The sequence below is a fragment of the Ambystoma mexicanum genome, chromosome 6q, assembly GCF_040938575.1.
Source record: "Ambystoma mexicanum isolate Mex_15411 chromosome 6q, UKY_AmexF1_1, whole genome shotgun sequence".
In the NCBI taxonomy this organism is placed as follows: domain Eukaryota; kingdom Metazoa; phylum Chordata; class Amphibia; order Caudata; family Ambystomatidae; genus Ambystoma; species Ambystoma mexicanum.
Genome location: NC_090937.1, coordinates 113,782,675 through 113,795,944, shown reverse-complemented (window position 1 = coordinate 113,795,944; position 13,270 = coordinate 113,782,675). Strand labels below are relative to the sequence as shown.

General features: G+C 44.1%; 1 pseudogene; it reads left to right on the top strand.

The window, feature by feature from the left end:
- The first annotated feature begins 12,053 nt into the window (after positions 1-12,053).
- On the top strand, positions 12,054-12,194 carry LOC138517261 (U1 spliceosomal RNA; annotated as a pseudogene).
- The last annotated feature ends 1,076 nt before the right edge of the window (positions 12,195-13,270 follow it).

Sequence of the window (13,270 nt, the reverse complement as noted above, 5' to 3'; positions counted from 1 at the left end):
GCCTCCACCTTGACTCAAAACTCTCCTTCACTCACCATATCTCTCTCACCTACCGTGCATTCCGATTCCATCTTTATAATATTTGCGAAATCCATCTTTCCTAACCTTTCATGTTACCAAACTCTTAATATCTTCCCTAATCTTTTCTCGATCCTTCTACTGTTCATCTCTCCTTTTTGGCTTCCCTGCCTCACATCTAGCCCCCCCTGAAATCCCACTACCATTCCGCCATCAACTCTCTCTGTCTTCTCTCTCCTCACGACTCCTTCTCCTCTTCACTACGCTGGCTCTCTTTTTACTCTCAACTCAAATTCCACTTCCTCTGCCTCGTCTTCAAATCTCTTTATGATCTCGCCCCTCCCTACCTCTCCTCCCTCCTCTCATGCTACTCTCCATCTCGCCCACTTTGTTCTGCTGACCACTTCCTTCTCATTGTCCCTCCTGCACCATGCGCATCATCCCACTTCCGCTCTTTCCAGCTCCTTGCCCCTCTCCACTGGAATTCTCTCCCTCTCCCTATCCTCTCTATAACCTCATATTCATCTTTCTGCTCCTCCTTAAAATCCTACTTATTCCATTCTTTTTCCAGACAGTTCCCTACTATCCCCCTCATGTGCCCTATCCCACTCATGCTTATCCCTTTGATCTTGGAAAAATGTTTGTAAAGACTGGGGGGGACGTCTGTACTTCTGCTCTCTATATGGTAGAGGAGAGGCACAGAGGACCCCAGCCAAGATTTTCTATTATTGGTATTGTGGTCGAGAAATCAAGGCCTAGCTTTACGAGGTGATGCAGGCTGGTTCTTAAGCACAGAGTAGTCCCCAAGCCCCCACAAAGGAATGGCCACACACTGTATTAGTTAAAACACAGTCTTTATATAGTTAGTATTCAAGGTTATGTACACTAACACAATAACTCATTTTGTGCTCAGAAAATCTGCAATGGTAAATATATACAGTTCAAACGTGGTACCACAATTATTATTAGATTCCTTTAAAGTACATCAACTGTACTCTGGTTAAATGTCACACAAATCAATTAATAGAGCTAACCAAAAATAGACATAGGAGGAAAGTAGTTGGTTAGAACAATTGGCAGAATACTGGCCCCGTTACCTAGACACAGTTCTGTGTGGAGATCCCCCCACCTGGGCAACCTGTAAAGTAAAGATATATCACAAGCCCAGTCCATATATTGTTCACAAGAGTCTTTCCAATAGTTCAGCAACCCAAAAGTACCTGGTGTTGTAGAGTTCCTCGTCGGGAAATTGACGGCCCTTCTTGAGTGCACTCCCTTTAAGGCAGGAGCCACAGGTCGTCGAACGTTCGGCGATGAACAGGGTGAACTACAGCAGTGAAGTGGCAGCTTCGTTCCTAGCGGTGCTCATCGGCGATGGAGCATAGACGTCCTGCAAGGATGAGGCGTGTGGGGCACCTCGATGTCGATAGTTCAGAACTGCAAAGAGTTAGAAGAACTGTTGCCAAGCAAGGGCGTCAAGTCATCGGTGTCTCTGTGGTCTTTGGGTGGTGAGAAACCCACTGGTGGATGCTTCTTGGCGCGTCCAAGCCTTGGCCTTCTCCGGCGGGATAAGGCGGGTGGCGGTGCGGACATCCGCGTCCATGAATCAAATTAAGTTCTTAGTTAACGGGAGCACGGCGGCTTCGGTCGGTGACAGCAGTCATCGACGGTGATGGACAACAGTCCGGGCACGTCTCTTAGGGATTCCGTGCCGGTCCCCGTCTCCGGTCGGCAGCCTGTCGTAGGTCTGTCTACCAGGGAGCTTTGGCAAAGATCAGCTGGTGCACGATGGTCCCTCATAGCTCGGGAAGAGGGCGCCTTACCAGGCCCTCTCTGGGTCAGTCCTTGGAGGCACGGAAGCTTTCAGATTGATGAAGTAGAGCAGCAGCAAGACTTCTCTACCAGCAGGGCTTCAGGGTTAAGCTTCAGTTTCAACTCCAGTTTCTCTTTAGCTTCTGAACACTTTCCAGTGGCGAGAGGTCCCCAGATATACTATTCTGTCTCCCATCCAAACTGCTGGGTCACACTCAGCAGCCAATCATAGAGAAGGGCATTCATGCAGTCCGTCAGCCAATCAGGCATACATTGCATTCAGGCCATACTCCTCCCTCTCAGACATTCACAACAAGGAATGTGGATTGGGACAAGTACCCAGCCGTTCAACACTACACACTGCATTCATGCCAGTTTTGGGCAGGGCTGCCTCAGTCTTTGTCTCTCATACCAGAAACCAGACATCCACAACAAGAAGTGCATATTGGTCACACACTCCATTCACCCAGGTCCCACCCACAGGGTGTATCCACAACATACAGTCACTGGGAAGACTCCAGCCAGGCTGGCCTGGACTTCACAACAACACCATATATGGAACTTCCACTCAAAAGCCAGTCAGGGGGAAGGGACAGAGTCTGGGCTTCCCAGGACTTTGGGAAAACAAGGTAACAGGCAAAAGAAAACAAGAGGCCATCTTGTTTCCTATCAGGAATCAACTAATTCCAATGGCAGGGCCTGGGCATCTCAAAATGGAGGATACTCAGAGTCAAATTCAGCATGGAGCCCAAAAACGTGCACTAGAGGCACAGGATTGCACCCCATCCATGGGTGCCCTAACGGTATCCCATGGGTCTGAACACCAAACCAAAAACAGAAGAACTGTACTGCCAGAACTCCCACATGGACTCCTGGGCAGAAAACAATACAGAACACAAATGAAAAAGGACTACAGGACAAGGACAGGGAGGCCATTTCCCTCCAAAGCATTTCCAGCATCACAATGTTCTACTTATTATTCTCGATTATTTGACTCATAACTTGTTTCATATGCTTCTTGTGTATTCCTGTTGTTTCATGTAAAGTGCTTTGGATTAAAGTGTTATATAAAATTCAATAATTAGAAATAGAATAAATCCTCCTCACTCTATTAAGATCTTAAAGCATCAATAAGTAACAGAAGTACTCTTAGTGTAATAGCTTTAACAACATCAGTCTCAAAGCCCAAAAATGGGGTTTGCCATCTCTTCCTGGTATATGATGTGTGATGGGCTTAGTTCATCTTGATATGATTTGTATGCAGATTAAATAGCAAAGGGCTAAAACACACTTCTGGCAGATGTCCGCAGTCACACAAAAAATCCTACTATTCACACTCATCACCAAATATCATTTCTGGTGTGTGTTACTGCATAATCAGAAAGAGAAAGAAAGGCACAACGAAATAACATTGATTTTTAGTTAATCTTCTACAGGTACAAAATTATTAGTACAGCCCCCGAGGAATGACCAGCCCTTTAAGGTCACTAAAATAGAACCATGTACACCTAGGCTTTCAAAGAAGTGTATGGAGCTATGATTACGGTCAGCTCTGACATTTTATTTTTTGGTTGTAGCTGAAAATAAGGACTGTACATTTTGTGAATCTATACCATTTTGTGCATGTTATGTATTGTCTTTGTTGCTAATACATTTTAACATTTCTTTATGATGAACTTCACAATAAAAATATTTGATTTGTTAATTTGATTCGCGATCTGAATGACACCTGGCCTAGTAGGATCGTTTGTCTGTCTTCCCCTTGTTTCCCTCCCTCCCTGCCTCGTCGCGCCTTGAAACACTTGTGTATAGGCGCGTTACAAATACCATATCATATCATATCATATCAATCTATATGTACTAGAGGTTAGGTTCATTTTTTCAGGAACCACTAACCGGATGCCTATGGCTCTCCTGGTTTAATAGTTGCATTTCTTCTTATTAACCTTCCTTTGTGATAATTATACTATGTTTGTACAGGAAACATGGAATTCTGAGAACATACTTTTCTTAAATTTAGTTGAGGGCCTATTGTTCAGGTCAGTACCTATCACTGTGTGGGGTATTGTTAAATAAGCCCTTTTTAAATTTGCAGACTTGTTCCCTCATAGGAACTTCCTGACATTAAGTGAATAAATGGAGATGGGAGGCAGATCGCTATATATCCTTTTGTCTTCTTGTGTAAATTATGTGTATCTCAGTGTTACGAGTGTGCTGATTGGATAGAGGTAAAATGAGTAAGGCTTTTAGGAATCAAAGGCTTTCTTTTTTAAATAAAGAAACATGAACTAATGTCCATTCCAGAGGTCTATAGGGCTTTCTTGCACTTGTTCCCCCTTTGATTGCCCAATTCCCTCCCATGGAATGTTCAAGTCAATAGTCGAAAAGGCAAGTCTTCTACAAATGTCTCTGTTTGACTCCCATCTCAAAATTATCTGACATCCACTGATGAACTCTGATCTTAGTCTCGAGGTGGAAGGTTTCCATGGGTTATCAAACCCGCTTCAGTGAGCCTGGATCCTCCGGGGTCTACTTTCTGTGAGTGCTCCAACACATTGCATAGTCGAAGAGCTTCTTTCAAACAGTCCACACATCTACCACATCTCTTTATCAACAAGGTTTTCTTCCTGTGCATCTGGGCCAGAGGGGGCCACTGGTCAGGCCTTTATTCTCTTCCCTTCTCTTAGGTCTTTTTCCAAAGGCACACAAACACCTAGGAGGGTCAAACATAGGTCTGCTGTCCCTCGGTAATAATTTTGGTTCTTCACCTGTCACTAAGGACTGCCCTTGACTACTCTGGCCAGTTGGAACATGCCAATTTACTTGTTATACAGGTGTCATCTGGTCTCCACCATCCTCCTCAGCCTTGATGTAAGTTTTACTCCCTCTCTCTGGTATTTGATCTGTAGATGCCTGTAAGGGTTGACTTTAGCCATCATTGTCAACCTTATTTATAGGAATCCCTTTCACAGATGATGACCCTCTTACAGCAAGCAATGTCCAATTAGATGGCACACATTAGCCTACAGCCAAACTTTTTCCTCCAAGCCTTTACATTCCCCTTTCAACCACCTTCCTTTTCACTGTGCCACTCTCCCCCAAGCACTCCTCTTCAGCTACTACTTGAACACCCCATTACTGGATAGAGTTCAGGGCTTCCTTTTTACCCTGATTCTGCATCCCTTAAGGTTAAGTTTAGAGAAACGTGCTGCACTTGAGTGTTGTGGACTAGCTTGGTTTTGTAATGACTAATCTACTCATGGTCTGGTAGTCTGTGAGAGTGTGGGCCTAGGGTCATTTTACGGCTAGCCACACATGTGGATTTCAAACTGTGGCTGATAATGTGAAAGCTGACCCATTCTCCCCCTGAGAGCTATGGTGAGATTGGCTGTTTCTTTTCACCAGCATTCGGTCTGCCAGCACATACAAAGCAAGGCAGTAAGATCCCAGAAAAGGCTTTCAGCTCTTCATACCATTTGTCATCAGAAAAATTACACTTTGAGCCTGATTTACGAAGCATTTTTCTATGAGATTGTACCATTCTAAATCACATTTGTAAATCAGGCCTTTTGAGTGTACTGTATCTAATGATACTGTACAATCATTAATTGTAATAGTCAGACAAAAGGAGATATAGGGCCTCATTACGACCCTTGCGGAATGGGTTTACCGGTACCGGTAATGGTGCCGGTAAACCCATTCTGCCCTATTACGAGGTTCCCTTGCGGGACCCGGAACAGACATCTGGTAAAACAAGACATCCTTTCCGGGTCCCGCCAGGGGACCAAGGAGCTAATAACGAGCCCCTTATTAGCTCCATCCCCATTCCCATTGAGCCCTATGGGGGCTCAATGGAATGGGGAATGGTATTGTGAATGAGGAATTACTGGGTCCTCCAAGGTTGGAATGATCCATTAATTCCTCATTCACAGACCACGGACCCGGACACGATTTTGGAGGCAGCCATGGTGCTAATAGCACCATGGCTGCCTCCAAACTCGTAATGAGGCCCATATAATTCATCAGTACAAGGTTCTTAGACAGTGCAAGGAGTACTGTCTTTCATTGTTTATACTGCAACTGTATCAGCATCAGTCTTGCGGACTGCACTGGTAGGAATGCTGTGCTCTCACATTTGTTCTAGTTTCACTGCTTAAAAAATGATACCCTGTTCATGATTTCCAGATTTATCCAGCAGCCGTGACAGAGAAAACAAAGTATCGGAATTACTGCCAGGAATCCTACTTTAACTCAGCATGAGTGCAGAAGATAAGCATGAATCCTTACAATGTCTCTTCATTTCATAGCCCTGCAGCTTGGATCTCTTAATGGGGCAGGCCTGCTCAATGAGCCCAGGTGACAGATTATGGTTGACTGGAAGGGACATCCTCTCTGGGAGCAGAGAAAGACTGCCAAGTCATAAGGGTGAAGCCCCCTCCCTGGAGACATCAATGTGGTCCCTAGATAAACTCACGTTACCAGTTCCTAGTGGGGATGGGCGAGCCTCACAGTGTCTGACTCAGATGCGTGTTTCAATAGTATACACAATGGTTCTATTCAGCTCCTGTTGTTCAATCCTCCATAGAGATGGCTCACGAGTGGAATCGAGCCAAGCCAGTAAATATCTCATTTGGATGTCGCTCAAATCGACTATATCCAATTTGAGGGAGTAGGTCACTTTGGTTCAAATTGGATTCAAACTTTTTTGAACAACAGACGTATATTGATTTGAATCAGCGCATTCTTAAGCACAGAATATTATTGATTGGAACTGAGTAGAATCGGCTTAACCTAGTAAAAAGATAAGGAAATCAGAAAACATGCTTATTGGGAACAATTCTGAAATTCATCATTTAATTGAATGAAGTGTGATATGATCGAAAAAATGGCAGCTCGCTGATTGAGTACTGGTTCAAGGAGATTATTTACGAGATTGGTGGAGCAGTAAAAACATGGCCATCTCATTAATGACACATTGGGCAGTTATGCAACTGCTGTGCCTTCTAGCTCAGGTCCATATTCCAGATTCGGCATTGTAGTGGAGGAGATGCCTTTGGCTTACATGCCAGTGATATGCAGTAACAGGACACAGGTTTGGCGGTGTTATTGCTTAAAAAAAACAGCAAACGTGTCACCATCCTCAATAAACCTATGCCTGATTTCTATTTTCCTTCTAATAAAAGAAAGTAAATTGAATGCCAACCAAAATGAACAGTTATTCTTAAAAGGAAAGGAATGACCTACACATACAAAGTGCAGATTTAAAACTAGATGGGGATTTTGGGGAAAGGCTTCCTTTAGATTAAGCACACAAGGACTAAAGGTCTCTCTCTTTCTGCTCTCTCACTGCAAAGGAATGGCTCCAGGAAGGGAATGAAGGCCCTATTGTATGTTTGCCTAAAACACCAGTATCCAGTAATTTAGCATTTATTTAGCCAAGTCAAATCATCAAATACTCATATCTAGTTGACCAACTCGAGCTTCAGCTCCAAACGGTTTGCATGGCTTGAATCAATGTGAACTCCCGTTGTTTAGATAGGCTCTAGTCTGACTGAAGTCGGTTTGCCATCACTAGTACCAGCTAAATCTAAAAATGCACCAAAGATGGAGTGGGGATCCCGTGTTTGCCTCCTTAAGGCCCAGAATACACTAGCTTGGAATGGAACTCAGCCCTGATGACCACCATGCTGCTTGTTGCAAAGGTCAGACAGGGAACCTTGTCAACCCCTCAAAGCAACCAATTTAGCCTCTAAGAATAAATGGGATCTAGAATGGGACAGAAGGTACCTGGCGAGGGATGGTCCTGCAACACTAAAAGGGGGTATCATTGAATTATCGAACATACACTTCCACAAAAAAGAATATATTCCAGTTTAAAACACAACTCTTAAAATAGCCCAATTTGGACAGGATACTTCAGATCCTTGTGCAACATATGAGACAGAGTGGGATGTCGGCTTGTCTCCAGGGATTATCCCCAAATATCTCCTTCTGGGATAGTGTACAGGCCACCATACTGAAAGTCACTGGCCTTTCTAATCCTAAGTGCCTGCAGGTATGTTTGTTGGGCTTGCTTATTCCAATAGTAGACGGGCTAGTAGGTTTGGTATGTGGGGAATACATATTTAGTGGGCAAATGTGCATTGAGCAAATTATGGATGAAAGAACTGACTAGAACAGTGAGGGAATGTCTCAGTTAATTTGGTCAATCAAAAAGAGACATTGCAGTGAGAGATGAAACCCCCGCAGCGTAGACCTTAGGGATACCGGTCGTGTTTGCATGTTTACTCCTGGAATTGTGACTGCTTGCCAATACATACCCTGCTACCAGATGAGCTCTTCGTTACCTCATACACACATGTATGCTCTGAAGCTGGTTACTGTGAGTGCCTTGTTGACTTAGTATATTGTATTTCTTCTTAAGAACAATTACTCCTTACTTTTGCTGTTAGATGTCTATATGCAGCTATGTATGTTTTGCAGTATCATTGTGGCTGGTAGGCAATGCCAATAAACCGATTTCTTTTAATTCAAATGCAAATCAATGCTATGTGTGATGAAATTGGAAACTTGTCATGGAAATAATGTTGGAATTTTGAGGGGAATTTTTTTTTCCTATTTGGGGAATATGATGTTTTTTCTCATCTAAGACTATGCCAGTGCAAGTTGCTCCAGTGCAAGTTGCACCAGCTAGACAAACAATAACATAGGCTCACTTTGCTTTTATTTGTGAAACAGGCACAATGCACACTGTTTCTCTGGCTGCTGTAAGATTAGGTGTCAATCACATTCCCAGGCGACAATTGCGAGACATTGGGTAACTTATGTCCGATGTAACTTTCATCCACAACTGAAGTTCGTTTTCAACTGGCAGTTTAGATACTTACAGAAAATGTCTACACAGAGCCAGTTCTATATCAGAATTGGGCTACACACTGAATGATGTTACAATATCCAACCTGACATAAAACAAAGTGATATTATGGATTGAAATTTTATTTTTTGATTTGGACCTATGCTGGTATTGGCAAACAGAACATCAATTGCTTATTTTTTGTCGATATTCACTTTAAGGTAGTCATTTTCCACGATTTTAGTGGTGAACAAGCAAAGCAAACTAGCATTGTAAATGGCCTTCTCTGGCAAGAGCACATTTTGAACAGGTTTATTCACCGTGAACCTAGATAGCATTTCTTTGTACATGTGTGTGCTCGTTTGCGTTGTACTTCATAAAGCATTTTATGAATAACAGCAAATATTAACACTTTTGGACAGGGCAGTGTATGTGTTTTTTGCTATTAGGTGCACTGAAAGCACTACCCTTAAAGCCAAAACTATTGTCATTAAAGTAAGAGTTTAAACATAAGATTTGAAATAGGGACTTTGAATTTAGCTTTGTAATGCTGTTCAATGCAGATGCCATATGAGGATGGATTTATCTAGTTTGGCTATGTGTTCCACCCATTATCCCATCCAAACACAACTCTTTTTGCACTCTTTGACTGAATTTGTATTGTCTGGTGCATTTGTCAGCCATTTTACTTCCAAAATAGTGGCCACCATCTATCAACGTTATTTAAAATGTTGTTGACTTGATTGATGCTTTAAAATATATTTACTGTAGCTTTCAATATATATTACACATTTCATAGTAGTTTTATTAAAAATAAACAAGGTAGTGTAATAGTTACATTTTGTTCTAAAATGGCTCGAAAAATACCCATTTAGGGAAGTTGTGGGGGTTGGTCTAGTGTGCAGTATGTTAGTGATGTCACTGATTTCATTGGGTCTGCAGTATGTCCTTTTTTTCAGGAAGGTAGCCATTTTCTTTCACACGTGAACAACTGCAGTCAAAGACATGTTTTCAATACATTAGCAAGGGCTGCACTACACCCTCTGACTGGCAGCCATCAGAACAATGTTGAATGGAAAGCGACATGGAACACCTCATCAAGAGTAACCCGAAAAACACGATTAAGGTTTCTCGTTCACTTCTTTATTTGTTAATCTGGGTTCACCTAAATAGCTGTTTTGGACTGCATATCGAATGAGAGGGCAAATAAAGTGACATGCCCATTGCGCTATGGAAAAGCAACATTCAAACTGGGATTTTAGAAAGAGCTGAATTGATGCCTGCACCACTCTCACACATTAACGGCCCCTTGGACCACCATAGCTGAGTAGGAGTTGGGTGGTTTGCTATGAGCAGTCCTTGTGCAGCAGCCGGCCATGTTGAACTTTTCATTAATCACTGCTGAATACGGGCACATTTAATACAGATGTGCTAGGCCCATTATCCATCAGGAAAAGCATTCAATCTATGTGGGAAGAGGAGCTGTGAGCGCCAATAAAAGTAATGGGAGACTGTGTTCCAATCGGGAGGGAATCAAAACATACACGCCTGCGGAGCCTCCCGAACACATCGTTCTGTAAAGCAGCCATTTGGCGCAATCGAAAGACGGCTTTCAACAATGGCCATTGAGATAAGTACCCATTTTGTGTGTTATCTGATCCATTTGCATTTCTGGTGCCACCGATCATCCTTTGGTTTCTAGGATTAACTAGCTAATGCTAGGGATGGTATTAGGAACTTTGAGCTTTTCAGCTGAAACGGGCCCCAAATTTCAAGGGACCCCCGGAGCATGTCCTATCATGTTTAAAGTCTTATGACCAAGCAAAACACTTTTTCAATTCAGAACATTAAATGTGCCCTTTCTCGTGCATGTAACAGGCTGCCTTTTGTGCCACCTTCAGGCTTTCCCCTCCCTCAGGCCTCTTGCTGTATCCCCAGCCCCTCGTTGCCTTTTTTATCTGGTTTCAAATACATTAGCACCTTGCTGATAGAGTGATTTTTCAGCTCCTTGCTGACTGCCTGTCTCATGATACTGTGCAGCATTGGTCCTGCTTCCTGCATTCCTTTGTCTCCATTCAAAATGAAGCACCCCATGGGCCTCGCAGGCTGGGCTGTTTTTTTGCAGCTGTAGACCAGGGGCCCCACAAAAGATCTGTTATAATGGGTATCCATGAGCTCCGACACAACTTCAGCCAGCCCTTTCTACAACTGCTGGAGAGGCTAACTCGTGAAAGGTTTCTTAGAGCACATTACACATACCTTAAATGTCTGAGTAATGTTTTACCCGATGATGTACACGCTATAAACATCATCCGACAGTTTTACAGTGGGGCAGCAAACAGGAATTGTATGTGATCCTTATTTTTTTATGTCGATTCCAGCTGGCGGTTCCCAGCACATCAGGTGGCTGTGATATTCGGCTATAAACTTTTTTGAAGGTCCTGGCACATAATGACATGTCTGAGGCCAAAAAAAAAACGGTATTGTATATGAAAGCATTGTTAGTCATTTAGGGGTAGCCAGGGGTAGCAAGTGCTACCCCTGCCTATTGGCTTGCTACCCCTGACCAATCAGCTGCTACACCTATCCAATCCTCCAATCAAGAGCAAGGGGGCACAGCCAATTAAAAATTACACACATGTCACGTTTGCGCCGTTGGGCTGGCTCCGGGCTCCCTCCATTTTGTTTGCAGCTACCCACGCAGCAAGAGCAAGAGTCTGTCTGTAAGTGCAGACGAGCACCTGACCCCACCCGCGATCCGCAGCGCTGAGTGGAGAGAGGAGCTTCTCATTCCCGAGGTGAGTGATCAATGATATTAGGGATTTGCTGCCTGCAACTAGTCGAAGAATTTACGGCCGGGCCGGGGGCGGGGCCTGTCGTTGGGCAGAATTATAATATCCACCTGGCCCGCCGCGACACCCGAACCAATTGTAAATTGAATTTGAGACTGTGCTTGTGCACTCTTTGTGTGTGCCTCTGGTGGGCTGGTGGCTGTGACTGCTCTTGTTAAGCAGGAGACCTCTTGGCTCAGGAGGGACATAGGCCCGTCGGGGACTCTGGGGCTAACAGGCCAGTGGGTAGACTGCAACAGGCCTAATTGGGCTCTCCCGCTATCCAACTGGGCCTGCTGGCTGGCGGCCAGGCCCAAATGTATGCAAATCTCGGGCCGAGCAGGGCCTGATTGGAGAAAGGAATTGTGCTACAATGTGCCTCTTCTGCTCCGCTCTGCCTGCCGAAGCTTCCCCCTACACGTGGGACAGGCAGTTCTGCTCAGGGTTTCCAAGAGGGCTGGGTCAGTGCCTGTCTTCTCACCCTTGCATAGCAGGGCTTCCTGAACAGGTCCAACCCCTGCCCTTGCACTATGCGAATCATGCTTACCTGACAGGGGAAAATCTGTGATCAGAAAGGCAGATCTCCCAGGGTGAGGTACATCTATTGCACGTCGGATTTGCTGACCCCTGCAATGTCCCCAAATGCTGGTAGTGGGGGACTGCGTTTGCACTTGCCCCTGATTTACTGATGAAAGAAAGAAAAAGTAAAGTGTGCATGTTGATTGCTTGCACACTGAGCCCCTGGTCTTGTAGCTAGATTTCCTTTGCTGCAGTCAGGAGGGACAGCGCTGAGCAGCTGAGGTCCACAGAATTCACTGGATGGGTGAAGTGCACAGGCACCAAACCCCAGACTTGTGCATCCCATGATATCAGGGGGCACTGTGCCTGTTCCCAATATGACCCCCAGCCACTGTGTGATAGGTGATCCCTGCCATCAGCACATAGAGTGCAGGGGGTCCTCTTGCAGGTGGGGGATACCTGTTGTCCAGAGAGTAAAGTCGACAATAGCCAAACGTGTATGCTTTTAATCGGAAAACCGGAGCGGGCACGCTGCGTGGTCCTCTAATAGGTAGGTATGTACACACTAGTGTTGTGATTGGCTGGGCCTAACACAAAGTACAGTCAGTCAGCAATTGCCACTCTCTGAAATTGTTGGTGACCTCGCTGTTTCTGGATATAATGCTTTTAATCGGAAAACCGGAGTGCAAGTACTACGTTTTTCAGATTTTGTGTAAAGATGCAGCACAAGAAGGGTAATGCATAAACTCCCCATAGGTGGAATAACATGTGTTCAATGTTGTAAGGTTGGAGCTGTAGATGAAACAAAAAAATTATATTTGTTTGAACGTGTGAGCGCGTGATACTTGTAATGCATAAGAACTTGAAATGTTTTGTTTCCAAGTACTTATGCAGTAGGATGATCAGGTAGCAGTATTTGCCAATGCACTAATGAAACCATTTTAAACTTAGCTGTAGGTTCTGCGGGAAATGAATAACAGAGATGTCTGGCTGTTTTGTGCAAACATAATGAGTCCATGAAAGAACTGCAACACGTCTTACTGAGAGGTAATCCTGAAGATAACTTTTCGAATCAGAAGAAAATTGGGTGAATCTGGTAAGAAACTACATTTTAACTTTTATGATCAGAACAGTGAAGGAAGAGCAACTGTATAAGAACACGGCACGTGTTCTCTGGTGAAATATTCTCTCTCTGGGCCTTGACACACTGCACATTTGATGATCCATTCTTGTATTA